The following is a 14,721-nucleotide window of genomic DNA, read 5'->3' as shown; positions in this document are numbered from 1 at the left end:
AAAAGGGAAATCAATAAAGTTTTAGAAAGAGATATTCCAGTGCACCCAGAATTTTTTTGCTTGATGGTTTCCCCTCAGATCAGTTCAGAGCCCTAGCGCCCTCTATTGGCCAGCCCCCCCTGGCTATAACTGAGAAAGAAACAGAATTGCCCCCTTCTGGTAATGTACGTCATGTGCCAGAGAACTTCACTACGGCCGGGTCTTGCCGTGGAATCCCTTTCCCTGTAATGCGCATTCTTAATGGCCACATCTGTAACAGCAAGCATCAATTACAGGGCCAATAAGAGTACCAGTAGCAGATCTTATACAAGTACATTTACTAGAATATTTACTGTATGATTTTACAAATGGTTGATATGTTTACAATGGTCTTAATTAAAACCCTTAATTAAAACTTCTGCAAGCAACTTGTACATGCAAAGGCTCATTTCAGTAAGTCAAGTCGCCGAGGTTACCCCGTGAGTCAGTCCTAGAGCTCATTTGAATCCCCTGATCTGGATACTCGCACAAATGTGGTCTCCGATTATATAAATGTTTGTGTGGAGTCCGTTCTACCCACAAAAATGTATCATTTATTTCCAGATAATAATAAGCCATGGGTATCAAAGAAACTTAACCCTCTGAGGTCTGAGCTGTTTTCTGGGCCCTGGAGGTGTTCTGACATGCTCTGACATTTCTGGTTATTTCTGTTACTTGTGACATTTTCATGGCTAAAGTCTAATTACACTGTATTCAGCACAAACTCTGCTACAATAATATATCAACAGCATGTATGTAAAAGTTTGTAGTTTTGAGATAATGACATTTATGCGTGGTTTGTGAAAATACAAAAAAAAATTCTCACTGAAATAAGGCTATGAAACCCATACTGATTATTTCTTCACAAGACTTTTGAAAATTGTATCACGTAGCCTAGAATATTTGCTCTAAAACTATATGAAAATCACCCTGACTGCTCATTCAGATAAGACAATATATTGATTTAAAAATTTTACGACGTGTTTTGTGTGAAAAAGCCTTATGCGAGAGGTCATTAATATGTAAGCTTTTCTCACCTGAGAAAGACAAAGACCCTCCCCTAACGGCCCTATTAGGAGCTATCAGGCCCTGTCATTCTGGGCAACCTTGCACAATACTGTAAATGAGGAGATTTAAAAAAGAATGGCTTTTAGATTGTTTGATTTATTTACAACACAACATAATCCAAAGATAACCAATGATCCAAAGACAGAGACCTTTGTGCCATTCCTAAAAACATTGTACATACCTTTCATTTCCAAGGTGTTTGATTTTCACTTTACCATGTACAGAGACTCATGTGAATGTTGAATTCAGCAGGACTCAGTGTCATCTGGGCCCTGAAAAAAAAAGTGAACATACTGATATCAACAGAAAGGCCTGCACGATTTTGGAAATAAATTTTAGATTTTTCTGGTTAAAATTGCTTTTTAAAATTCACAGAATACACACACACACACACACAAATGTTTCCAACAATATATAATGAACAGTGAACACCAGGTTTGTTGTGCCTTGTAGGCATAAGCTATGCGCAGTGCTGGATAAAATAATAATAACCTATAACAGTATAAATCTTCCAAAAGATTTCAGTAACAACTAAGCTAGAGAAAAATATATTGATTATCATGTTACTTCAAATGTTTCCATTCGTTATGATGATATGAAATGAGATAATAGTAAAAACATGAAGCCGTTTGCTTTTCAAACGCGATCGCGATCCAAAATATGATGCATTCAAACACGATCGCGCTGCAAAATATGATACATTCAAACGCAATCACGATCCAAAATATGATACATTCAAACGCGGTCGCGCTCAAATATAAAACATTATGGTTACCATATACATGGTTCAACTGCAATGTGAAATTTATGCAACAATAGCAAACTAATATGCAAGAATTTCTTACCTTATCTTTCTTGTCTTCAAATCGGGTTCTTCTTCTTCTGATGTAAATCCAATGTAAGCTCAGGCACGTCTTTCAAACTCGACGAAAAGTGAAGTGAAGTGTTTTGTTGTTGAGGTAATGAGCGCGATCGCGTTGCATGTGGAGATTTGCATGTGAATATCTTTTGCGCGAGTGGGCGTGGTAAATTAAAAAATAATTAGGAAGCATTTGAGAAGCTGGACATCTTGTTGGTTTTATACAAATTACTTAAACAGAGAATATTTGTTTTCGTTTTGAATCCGATCATTTAAAAGTACACACTTAAATGTTTATAAAGGTGTATGGCTCATAAATGTGTGACAAGTATTCGCTGAGTTTTGTTTCAGTTTATAGACGTGCTCAAGAAAAAAAAGTTCACCGCGACGGAGAGGCAGAACGCACACCCTGTCTATTTTCTTTATTTTACAAAAGCACAATGTTTTGATTTGATTGTAAGTGGACACATACAAAAGTAGAAATATCACAGATACTTTTTTTATATTTCTTTTTTCTGTATGACCATAAATGACAGAGAAATTTAAGTTTATAGTGCTGTGGAGAAAATCCAGCAAAACGTGCGGGCGCGTTTGTCAACCTCAGAGGGTTAAACAACTACTAAATAAGAACTAGATACAATACTTCCGGGGAACATACTTCCGGGGGCGCGGTTACGCTGCTGACCCTGTGTCTCACCGCTACTATTTTTAACGTTATTAGGTTTAAACGTTTTTAGCATTTTAGTGTGTTTTTAGTTGTTATTGTTGTGTTGTTTAAGCGTTTTTGCGCTTTACCGCCATGAATCTCTCCACTGTCTGTGCCGTTCTGGCAGTTTTGTCAGTAATACCTGGAAGCAACGCCGTCAACTCGGACAATACTGAAGTTTGGATTATACCCACTATCGCCTATTCTCAGGAGTTTTTGCTCTCTCTAAGGAATAATTCAAACAGCTTGGAAATCGGGACCATCTTCAACAGTTGCCCCTTGAAGGAGGGAAGAGGAAAAAAGGAAAAAAATTAAAAAGCGAGGCTCCAGAGGAGGAATTAGAAACTGGTTAAGGAGGCGGAGAAGTCGTCACCCTCTTCCAGTAATCACTCTATCAAACGTGAGATCACTTAACAACAAGCTGGATGAGGTAATACTTTGTGTTAAACATTAGGAGGACTTCAGACGCAGTAATCTCATCTGTTTCACCAAGACATGGTTAAATAAAGACCATAATGTGATTATAGAAGGATATAACGCAATCAGAGCAGACAGAAGTTAAAATCACGAAAAACTATCGGTGGGGGGCTCTGTATGTTTGTTGACAAAACGTGGGCAACACAATTTACCGTGGTTGAACAGACATGCACAAGGGACTATGGGATCCTGGTGGTATCTTTTAGACCCTTTTATTTACCCCGCGAATTTGGGCAGCTCACAATTAATTTAGTGTATGTTCCAGGTCCCAATAACAAAGAGGCAGCTGAGTGCATTTCGGATAGTTTGAACACCATGCTCTCAAAATCAGCTGATCAACCTGTGTTTATTCTTGGGGACTTTAATACACTGTCTTTAGCAACACATCTCCCAATGTTACAACAATATGTTGACTGTCCAACCCGCTCATCATGCATCCTTGACTTATGTTATGGCAATATTGAGGATGCATATAAGGCAATATGTAGACCTCCCATTGGTAAATCAGATCATATTGTCATTCATTTATTGCCGAAGTACAGACAACACGTGAAGAGGGAAAAGCCCATCGTCAAGACAATTAAGGTCTGGGACAGAGAGAGTGAGGATAAGCTAAGGAGCTGTTTTGAAGCCACAGACTGGGACATGTTCTTTGACTCATGCAGAGACCCACATGAACTGACAGATTGCACATGAACTGACAGATTGCATCACTTCATATATACTGTTCTCTGAGTATTCCCTCATAACAAGCTCTGGCTGACAAAAGACATGAGATGTCTTAATGACAAAAAGGTGGCTTTTCTGAGGGGAGACACTGAAGGTGTTAAAAATAAAAGAAAGGAGCTCAGAGCCAAGATACAAAGGGCCAAAATGGACTTTAAGCATAAGGTGGAGGATCAGTTTTGTACAGGGAACCCCAGACAAGCATGGAAGGGACTTAACACAATGATGGGAAGGAGATCCAAAGGAGGAGATGACAACGACTTACTGGACACTCCCTCCTTTGTGAATGATCTTAACCGGTTTTATGGAAGATTTGACATTGCAGATTTTAAAGATAAGAGCAATGCCATTTGTCTAGGTGCACACAGAAACCCCACCATTCAGCTTTCAGAACAGGAGGTTGGCATCTGTCTCTCACAGATTAAGCCCCACAAAGCACCGGGACCTGATGGTTTAGGTGGGCGTGCTCTGAAGGTGTGTGCCAGCCAGCTAAAGACTGTTTTAACTAGATTATTCCAGTTTTTATTAAATACCAGCACTGTAACGAAGACATGGAAAAATTCTATCATAAGACCAGTACCCAAAAAAACACTTCCGCCCCCATACTGGCTAAGTGCATGGAGAAGGTTGTTAGTAAACATCTTACCTCATGCATAAAAGAACAATTTGATCCATTACAGTTTGCTTACAGGACAAACAGAGGGACTGATGATGCTACTCTTACTATGGTTAACATGGTTTCTAGTCATTGTGAAGATGTCTGCCAACAGATTGTGTGAAGATGACATTTCCTTTGCAAACGTCGTTTCTGGGGCAATGCAACAGAACAGGAAGCCACCTACCCTGCATGAGATGACGGAAGCAGAAATGCTTGAGCTTGTGCAGAAGATCAGTATCAAAGACTGTTAGATGCTATGCCGTTAGAATTGCTTTTTAGAGCTTTGTTGTAATAAATGTGTGGAAAGCAATTTTAAAGGCAGAACCTGAGTTCAACGGAACTCAAGACTATATAAGACGCAAACAAAGGAAGATTTATTGCTCTTCCTTGCCTAGACAATCTAGTACGCCAGCTTTACTAGATGCAAGAAGCATGCTATCTTTAGCTATTTTTTACATCTGTTAGTTAGTACTCATTTATAATCTGTAACAAGTATCCTTTTCATTTGATTATTTTTAATAAAGTTTGTTAAACATTTTTTTATAATCATCTGACTGGACCTTGGATTCTTTGAGTACCATTTTCTTCTGCCTGGATCAGGAAGTCCTTTGTGCAGGAGACGCACGTGGGGTGAGCATTCTTTTTGATAAAAGAATTATTACCATGTATTTTGATTTGATCATATAGCCTAGCCAAAGAGGCAGCATGCAACAGGGTGATGTTATATTGCAAAAAAGGTTTAAGGAGTACCTCAAAAGACAGACTTATAATACTTGTGATATCTCTATTATTTTTATAGTAGAATATTAACTTGTATAGACTGATCGCCTAACTCCTTAAGGGCACGACTAAAGGATAGGCTCTTTAGTTACCGCAAGATTATCTCTATAAACTTTGAGGATGGTTTTAAGATAATTGTGAACGGTATTGATCGTGATCCATTACATCATTTACAGCAGAATAACACGTATGCACAGATTTTATTTATAGATTTTAACCCTGCTTTTAATACAATGCAGATCCATATTCTGCTGCAACGGCTTTTGGACTTGGGTGTGAATGGGGGTCTTGTACATTGGGTCAAGGACTTTTTTACTGACCGCCCACAGAGAGTCTAGTCTGTGTCAGAGGAACAGTATCGGAGGAAATTGTCCTAAACACAGGAGCACCTCAGGGTTGTGTTCTATCACCGTTATTATTCTCTGTGTATACTAATGAGATGACAATGCAAGACAACAAGTATAAACTATTTAAATATGCTGATGATATGGCCTTAGTTGGTCTTTTTTATAAGAATGATGCTGTGTCTGATTATTTTGGTCAGGTTTCCTGGCTGGAGCAATGGTGTAGGTCCAGCTTTTTGTCAATCAATGCTGTGAAAACAAAGGAGCTGATTTTACATCTTGCAGAACCATCCCTGTCGCTTACACTCTGTGGTCAAATAGTGGAGATAGTAAACAGTTTTAAGTATCTAGGTACACATGTGGATGATAAATTAAGTTTCATTGAAAATACTGATTGCATCTGTAAAAAAGCCGGGCAGAGAATGTTTTTAATTAGGACACTGAAAGAGTTCGTGTGAGTCAAAATATTCTGGAGAAAGTGTACAGCGGGGGAAATAAGTATTGAACACATCATCATTTTTCTCAGTAAATATATTTCCAAAGGTGCTATTGACATGAAATTTTCACCAGATGTTGGTAACAACCCAAGTAAGCCATGCATACAAAGAAAATAAGTTCAGAAATTAAGTTAAGTTATGTGTAATAATGTGAAATGACACAGGGAAAAAGTATTGAACACATGAAGAAAGGGAGGCGCAAAAAGGCATGGAAAGCCAAGACAACTGCTGAAAACTTACAGTAATTAAAAAGCAATCCAGCCCCCTGTCAGTGGAAATTAATAACAGCTGGTTCAGTCCCAAATGATGGCCTACAAAAAGGTCTCATTGCCAAGGTGTCACACAAGACACATCTCATGATGGGTAAAAGCAAAGAGCTGTCTCAAGACCTTCGCAACCTAATTGTTGCAAAACATAATGATGGCATTGGTTATAGGCGCCATTCTAAGCTTTTGAATGGTCCAGTAAGCACTTTTGGGGCCATAATACGGAAGTGGAAAGACAATAATTTCACCATAAATTTGCCTCGACCAGTGCTCCTCGCAAGATTTCTGATAGAGGAGTGAAACGAATAATCAGAAGAGTTGTGATGACAAAAGTGTGATGGATGTACATGATTTCTCAATTGAACTTCTAGACTATAGCTAGCTATTAACTAATAAGAGCGATATGCTCCTTCAGCCACAGGAGTGAAACTTCTTTGAATCAGTCCACAGCCTGACCAAATGCTCCACTTTTCTCCACAATGGTAACCCACTGTAATTAAAATGGTTCTAATAATTGCAATGTAATTGAACATTAAACAGAATTACACACTATCAAGTCTTCCTCTTTTCTCATTTTCTCAAAATTGCATAAAAAAAAATTTAATGGAACACAAAAAATTAATGGAACACAAATCATTCATGTAATCCAACACAAACGGATTAAGTAAACTTACATTTTACATATATTTAGGCAGACGGAACACAATCAAATTACGTTTGGACAAAATATATAGCAAATGTGTTGCAAGCTCATTTTAATGAAGCAATTTTAACAAGGAGCCAAAAAATCTTTTTCAGTTCAATATATTAAAAGCATCCTGAAAGGGGGGGGATCACGTGATGCTTGCAACTAGATAGACGCACTTTCTTCGCCTCCCCACTGGGTTGACGTAAAATAACTATTTGAAGTAACAATTTCGCTGTGTGATTCACCGCAACAGCTGTAATAAGTGTCAAAATGTCCCTGGATAACTTTTTTGCACCGCCCGCATCGAGTAAGAAGAGAGACGGACGAAAGAAAATGGCTAGCAAGGCTAATGCTAATAGCACTGCTAACGTGACATCTGTTGCTAGCCAAATTGACACTGAACACGAAGAGGATGCGCGTGATACGGAGCAGGCGGCTATAGAATGTGAAGCGGAGCCGGAGGACGTCAACCTCCAAAGAGATGACATATTAGTTGAGAGAGTGACCACCAACATCGCTGAGATGCTAGACACCAAGCTTGCTGCTGTTGTTAAACCAGTTACGGAACTGTCTCAGAAGTTGGACGGCATTTTGGAAAGAGTGACGGCTGTAGAACAGCGCGTATCTGATCTTGAGGACGCATCAACGGTTACTGAGCCGAGACTGGAATCCTGGAAAATGCTCTCAAAAAAGCACTGGAACGCCTTGATAATTATGAGAATCAAAGTCGTTGCCAAAATATTAAGATCACAGGGCTTAAGGCTGGCTTTGAGGGTGAAGATCCAGTTACGCTCTTTGAGAAATGGATTCCTGAAGTTTTGGATATGCAGCAGGACAGGGTCAAGATTGAGAGAGCCCATCGCACGGGACCCGCGCTTGGAGGAGGAGAGAAAAGCGGCTCTCGAGCGGTCCTAGTGAGATTACACAATTACACCGATAAACAGAAGATCCTTAATGCAGCGAGGAACAAAGGCAGGCTGACAGTGGACGGTCAGGATGTGTCCTTCTACCAAGACTTTTCGGCTGAAGTGATCAAGAAGAGGCAAGAGTCGGCAAACGCTCGGCGGAGGTTACGGGAAGCGGGCATCCGATACGCTCTTGTGTACCCGGCCGCAATACGGATCTTTCAGCAGGATGGGACTACAAAAACACTTTCCAACATTAAAGACGTCAACAATTACATTAAAGGACTGACTGAGAGATAAGACACAGGTAAATAACTTTGCCTGTGTTCCGGTAATAGCAACGTTTGGCTATTAATAAGCTCCGATGACAAATGACAGAACTTAAAAAGCGTTTGTTTAAACGCTTGTTTGAGTGCTTTGACAAATACTGGACCTCATTCTCTGTTATTTTATGTTGTGGGTTAAGACACTCAAACCGTAGCTGTTTAAATGTACGTTTTAATTAGTGTTATCACATGGCTGGTTACATTGACCAACGACCCAGTTGGGAAGGTTTTTTTCTTTCTTTTTTTTTCTTTGCAATCCTTTTTCTGGCTCGCTAAGACCCCAGTTGGATACTCCTTAATAAGAGTATGACGAAGTTTGTTCTTGGTTTTTGTATCTTCTACCTTTTAATTGGTTGGTGGATATTTAGGTTATTGTTTGTTACTCCAAGCTGTGTGTTTTGTTTTTGCTTGGGATTTTTTATGTTTTCTTTATCAGCACAGGCAGAGTTAAATGTTGGGATTGGACTAAACTTACTTATTTTTACCTTTCTGAATACAGCATTAAGTACATAAAGTATATTATATTTAGTAATGAGTATTAGAATTCGTACTTGGAATGTTAAGGGATCCAACAATCCAGTGAAAAGGAAAGCTATCCTAAACAGTCTAAAAAAGGACAAAATCCAAATAGCCTTTTTACAGGAAACACACCTCAGTGACAATGAACATAAGAAATATCTCCGGGAGTGGGTTGGTCAGGTTTATTATTCATCTTACTCAACAAGTAAGAGGGGGGTAATAATATTGATACATAAAAACTTGCCGTTTGTTGTTACAGACACATATAAAGATACAGAGGGGAGAATCGTTTTAACCAAAGGAATGCTTTATGGGGAAATTATTTTGCTGGGTAGCATTTATAGTCCTAACGTAAATGATGATGATTTTTCTGCCTTACTTTTTGATCGGCTTGTTGAGATGGACTCATCAAACATTTTGATAGGAGGCGATTTTAATTGTTCTCTTTGTCCTTTTTTGGACAGGAGCCCAGCTCAGAACAGTCAGTCTAAAACAGCAAGGTCGCTTAAAAACGTATTAGAGGAAATCGGCCTGTTAGATATTTGGAGGCATTTAAACCCTTCAACACAAAGCTTTACCTTTCACTCCTTACCTCATTCATCAATGTCCCGCACTGACTATATATTTATCTCAAGGCATTTGGCCCATCTAGTGGAGAAGTCAGATATAGGAGTTATTGCCATTTCTGATCACGCTCCTGTTAGCTTAGAGATGCAACCGCCCAGACCACTAAAGCAAACTATTTATTGGAAGTTAAACAGGCTATTACTTTTTGACGACAATTTTATTAAACTTTTAGAAGAACAGACAGATTTGTATCTAAACATCAATGACAAAGAGGACGCTGACCCTAGAATGGTATGGGATGCTTATAAAGCCTACATGAGAGGGGTTATAATCTCATATACAAGCTGTAAAAAGAAGGAACGAATAATATTACAAAATGACCTTGAAATAAAAATTAAAAGACTGGAAGAAGAATATTATGCATCAAAATCAGATGAAGTCCTTAAGGAATTAAAGATATCCAGGTACATGTTAAGTGACTTAGTGACAAGGAAAGCTGAGAAGGATATGTTATTTGCACAACAAAGACTATTTGAATTTGGCAATAAACCAAACAAATTCTTGGCGAGGTTGGCAAACAGTGCTCCCCCTAAATTCTTTATCTCGGCAGTTAAGGATGAGAATGGTCAGCGCCATATGGATAATAAGCACATTAATGAGTGTTTTAGACAATTTTATGAGGAATTGTATAGTTCTGAGACTGACTGTGACAAATTAAAAGATTTCTACTTTTTAAACAGCTTGAATATACCACGACTAACCGAAGACCAGGCTAACTTACTGGAAGGTCCCATTACATTGTTAGAATGTAAATGTAATGTAAATGTAAATACCCTGGAGCTGACGGATATCCTGTTGAGTTTTTTAAGGTTTTGAAAGGCAAGATTAATAAATTATTACAGAGAGTATTTAATGCATCTTTTGAACACTCAAGTCTTCCGGGGACTATGTATATTGCCAATATAACAGTAATACCAAAAAAAGATAAGGACCCAGAACTGCCTTCTTCCTATCGGCCAATAAGCTTGCTAGGAGTAGACATGAAAATATTGTCAAAGGTGTTGGCCAATAGATTAGAGCGGGTTGTATCAGACATAGTAAGCACAGACCAGACTGGATTTATTAAGGGTCGTTTGTCCTCAAACAATACAAGACGCTTGATTAATATTATCAGTCATCTCAATCATCATCAAATACCCGGCGCCATTGTTTCAATGGACGCCGAAAAAGCTTTCGACCGTGTCGAACTGGACTACATGTTCGAAGTGCTAAGAAGATTTGGTTTTAAATCCACTTTTATAGATTGGGTGAAGATCTTGTATAAGATGCCTGTAGCCTCTGTCTTGACAAATGGTCTTTTATCCACACCATTTAAACTCACACGTGGTACTGCTCAGGGCAGTCCTTTATCACCTTTGCTGTTTTCCTTGGCTATAGAGCCGCTTGCGATAGCCATGAGACAGAATATAAATATAGAAGGAACTTTAATAGGAACAAAACAGCACAAAATTTTATTATATGCCGATGATATTCTTTTAACTTTAACAGATCCCGATAAATCAATTCCAGCATTGATTGACTGTATTAAAGAATTTGGACAAATATCAGGGTATAAGGTAAATTTTGAAAAGTCAGAAATAATGCCTTTAACAAACAGTGGTCAGGTTGAGCCTGCTTATGTTAAACCCTTTCGCTGGTCGTCTAAAGGATTTAAGTATCTAGGAATAAAAATCACACCCAAAGTTGGTCAGCTGTATGCGGAAAATATCAATCTTTTAATTAGTCACATAAAAGAAAAAGTTACAAGTTGGAAAAAGCTTCCTTTATCAATGCTTGGTAGGATTAACCTTACTAAAATGGTACTACTTCCAAAAAATTATTATCCAGTGTCAATGCTTTTTGTGTTTTTGAACCCAAATGATCTTAAGGACATTAATAAACTGATATCAGACTTTATCTGGGCAGGCAGAAAACCTAAGCTTTAAATGGATATTTTACAACTTCCAAAACAACAGGGTGGGTGGGGCTTACCAAAGATTGAGAACTATGTACTGTCTATTCATGCTAGAATTGTTTCAGTGTGGGCAACTGAACATGATGTGACACCTTGGCTTGAGATTGAAAAAGTAATTAGCCAACCCTTCTGTCTTATAAACTTATTAGATAAACGGGCAAGAGAACTGCCACCCGCTGTTAAAGACAATTACCTAATTAATAATGTTATCAAGACATGGAGTATTTTGAAGAAATTATTTGGGAAGTCTCAGGCTCTTAACTTTCTTGCAATTCTGGTAGATATCCCAGATTTAACAGCAGAGGGCGCTGGTCTCAATCTCAAGTCATGGCAAGAAGCTGGTATTAGGAGAATGTATGATCTGTGGGACAAAGGTAAATTCAAGACATTTGAAGATTTAAGATCTCAATATAATATACCTGCCAAAGATTTCTACAAGTATCTCCAGATCAGGCATTACGTAAAATCAAAGACTGGATCCCTGGAGCTACCAACGAACTGTTACTTGCTTGAAAAAACTCTACTGGACTGTCGGAAACGTTTTGTGTCTAGATTCTATTCTGAGTTACAGACTCTAACAGTAGACAAACTGAAACACTTACGAACAACTTGGAATATGTTGCTTAAAATGTCAATTGACTCTGAGTCGTGGGAGGAAACAGTAATACTGCCCTCTAGAATATCAATCTGTAATAGATACAAAGAAATGCAGTTCAATATTCTACATAATGTTTACATATCACCTTATATATACAGTAAGTACACTCCAGGTGTTTCTCCGAACTGTCCTAAATGTAACGCAGCTAAGGGCACTAGATATCACTGTCTTTGGGAGTGCAAGAACATCAAGGTATTTTGGCAGGCAGTATGCAGGGAAATCAGTTTGGTGATAGGACAGACAGCCCCACTCAGCCCACTCATGTGCCTACTGGGGCTTATACCTGACCCTCTGAGAGCTCACAAAGAGACTGTTCAGTTTCTTCTAATGCTGGCTCGAAAGGCTATAATGATCAAATGGGTTAGTAGCGATGCCCCCACTACTCAGATGTAGCCCCCACTACTCTATCTTCATCCAATACGTTGAAAATCATCAAATCCATTTTTTTAATCGCAAAATTAAACCATTGATAATTAAGTAAAGTGGAAAATTATAATTACTTAAACGCGATACAATAGTGTTTTGGTAGTAAAAGAAATATATGTGTGTTACTTAAAAAAATATTTGGGTAAAAAGAACAGTGCCACAAAACCATTTTTTTGTGTGTATTGGATCCTTTGCAATTTGCATATCAGACAAACAAGGGAGTGGATGATGCAATTTTAACATTGTTGCATATTGTTTACTCGAATCTTGAAGGTTCCAAAAATCATGTGAAAATCCTATTTGCTGCCTTTTCCTCAGCTTTTAATAACATATTGCCATGTGTGTTAGTCGAAAGATTAGCCACAGAGTTTAATCTAGATGGAGGACTGATTCTGTAGTTGCGGGACTATTTAAGAAACAGATTACAGCAAATGAGTGTGGGTGGATCACTGTCGGAGGAACAAATTACTAATGTTGGATCCTCTCACCCCTACTGTTTATATTGTGACGAGTGTTAAAGGGATACTTCGCCCAAAAATGATATTTAAGCCATGATTTACTCACCCTCAAGCCGTTCGAGATGCATATGTCAATCTTTTTTCAGACGAACACATTTTCAGTTATTTTAGAAAATGTCTTAGATCTTTCAGTGGTTATAATGTGAAGCAATGGGGTCCAGCTGATTCAAGTCGCAAAATGTGCATGCATCCTTCACAAAAATAATCCATCCGGCTCCAGGGGGATAAACGAAGGCCTTCTGAGGGTAATCCGTGCAGTTTTGTCGTAAAAATATACATATTTAAAACTTTATAAACGAAAATAACTGGCTTCCGGTGGCGGTCGGTGCGCATTCATGGAGATGGTTGCTGGCATATGACGTAAGATTTCCAGTTTCTCAAACCCTTGCTCATTATTTTTAATGTGACTACGCCCACATGTGCAAAAGAGATTGACATGTAAATTGTCCACGCGTCACACGAATGCGCTCGTTACCTCAAAAACAAAGCACCAAACTTCATCAGTCTCTGCTGTTCGTTGAGTTTGGAAGACATGCTGTGAGGTTAGTCAGCTTACATTGGATTTACCTCAGAAGAAGAAGAACGCGATTTGAAGACAAAAAAGACGCAAGGTAAGAAATGTATTCTGAATTATATTAGTTATTGTTGCATACACTTCACATTGCAGTTGAACTGTTGTTAGATATATGCTGAATATTATAATGTTTAGACCCGTGTTCACTGTTAAATACTGTGTTTGTGGATATCTGCTCAAACGTAGATATGTATATGGTAACAACAATGTTTCATAGTTTGGAGCGGCTCGATCGCTTCAGTAAATAACGCGCTGTGCGTTTGAAAAGCAAAACGCACCAAACATTAGGCTTCATGTTTGTACTCCAATCTCATTTCATAACGTCATAACGAATGGAAACATTTAAAGTGACATATAATAATCAATATATTTTTCTCTAGTGTAGTGTTACTGAAGTGTTCCTTTTTAATGATTTATAGGCCTCCTGCTATAGGCTATTGTTGTTATTATTTTATGCAGCACTGCAGATTATGCTTTAAGAAGCAATTTTAACCAGAAAAATCTAAAATGTATTCCCAAAATCGTGCAGCCCTATAGTTTCTCTTGATATTAGCATGTTTATTTTTATTTTTTATACAGGGACCAGATGCCCCACTGATGATTCCTGCTGACTTCAACATTGACATGAGTCTCTGTACATGAACATGGTAAAGTGGAAAATCAAACACCTTGGAAATGACAGGTATGTACATTTCAGGAATGGCACAAAGGTGTGTGACTGTTCAAGTCTCTGTCTTTAGATTAATGTGTTAAATAATTTGCTTTTTTGTCATTTGTTGTGTATCTTTGGATTATGTTGTGTTGTAAATAAATCCAATCAAAAAAACATTATTTTTTAAATCTCCTCATTCTTTGTGCAAGGTTTCTCAGAATGATAGGGCCTGAGAGCACCTAATAGGGCCATTAGGGGAGGGTCTTTGTCTTTCTCAGGTGTGAAAGCCATCAATATTAATGATGTGTTCACGCCTCCTCGCATAAAGCTTTCTTACACAAAACATGTCTTACAAATTTAAAATTGATATATTGTTTTATCTGAATGATTTGTCAGGATGATTTTCACATAGTTTTGAAGCAAATATTCTAGGCTACGTGATACAATTTTCTAAAGTTTTGTGAAGAAATAATCA

At 38.1% G+C, this 14,721-nt stretch overlaps 1 protein-coding gene across 1 annotated transcript in view; it reads left to right on the top strand.

Annotated features, from left to right (window-relative positions):
- LOC311081512 (NACHT, LRR and PYD domains-containing protein 12-like) overlaps positions 1 to 14,721 on the top strand; it is a 52,139-nt gene that overhangs the window by 19,205 nt on the left and 18,213 nt on the right. The window lies entirely within an intron of this gene.

Source organism: Abramis brama, assembly GCF_963993115.1.
Source record: "Abramis brama genome assembly, chromosome: 4".
Lineage (NCBI taxonomy): Eukaryota > Metazoa > Chordata > Actinopteri > Cypriniformes > Leuciscidae > Abramis > Abramis brama.
This window is presented reverse-complemented; position numbering and strand designations above follow the sequence as displayed.